A 1,084-nucleotide genomic window follows, 5' to 3' on the forward strand; every position below is an offset into this window, starting at 1 on the left:
AGTGTAAGATATGACAAAATAATAATTTATAAATTATCAAGGGTTCATGAGGGAGTGGGGAGTGGGAAGTGGGGGGAAATGAACTGATGCAAAGGGCTTAAGTGGAGAGCAAATGTTTTGAGAATGATGAGGGCAATGAATGTACAAATATGCATTACACAATTGATGTATGTATGGATTATGATAAAAGTTTATGTGCCCTTGATAAACTGATTTTAAAAGAAAGGAAAAGACTGACACAGTGGCTAAAACAAACAGTAGGCTCAAACATAGCAACAATTGTGAGGGTGGTGCCGGACCAGGGAGTAGTTTGTTCTGTTGTATATAGCGTCACTATGCGTTGAAACCAACTTGATGGCATCTACCAACAGCAATAATATTCTGGGGCGAGTCTGTTGCTCTCTGATCGTCTGGGATTAAAGTGATTTCTAGCTGTCATTCTTAGTGAACGGCCTACTTCATGGTACAAGATGGTTATTTAAACTTCATTCATTGGTTTGCCTGTTGGGACGAAAGAAGGATAAAAGAAGAAGAAAGTGGTACGATTTTCTTCTATGAAGACTTTGCTGAAGACTCCTAGGTCACTTCTGCTTTATATCCTTGGTTAGAACTCAGTCCTATCTAACTGGGAGACAGGCTGGGAATGCAAGGTTCTGCTACAAACAATGGATCTAATACTGAGGGGCAACAGGCAATCCCTGTGATGATCTAAGGATGGTTCTTCTATTAAAATGTATGCAATATGGTACATTATAATCTATTAAAATTTAACTTGTATTATGTCAATTAACGCAGTACCCAAATTACCTGACTTTAAAAAATGCATTTCCTGTGCACAAGTTATCTTATATCAGAGACTTAATAAAGGTGGCACCTGAGGATTAGTGATTTATTTTTCTAATAATAAGAAAAGTTGAATATTAAATACTGCATTATCTTGTAATTATAGTTCGCTGATTATTTGCTCAACATATAGACTGAGGAAGCATGGTGAGAGGACACCTTTCTAAATTTTGTTTGTGTGCTTGTTTTTTTAAAATCATTTTATTGGGGGCTTGTACAACTCTTATCACAATCCATCCAT

Source organism: Echinops telfairi, unplaced genomic scaffold (genome assembly GCF_000313985.2).
Source record: "Echinops telfairi isolate 266 unplaced genomic scaffold, ASM31398v2 ScPeMD7_443;HRSCAF=831, whole genome shotgun sequence".
NCBI lineage: Eukaryota > Metazoa > Chordata > Mammalia > Afrosoricida > Tenrecidae > Echinops > Echinops telfairi.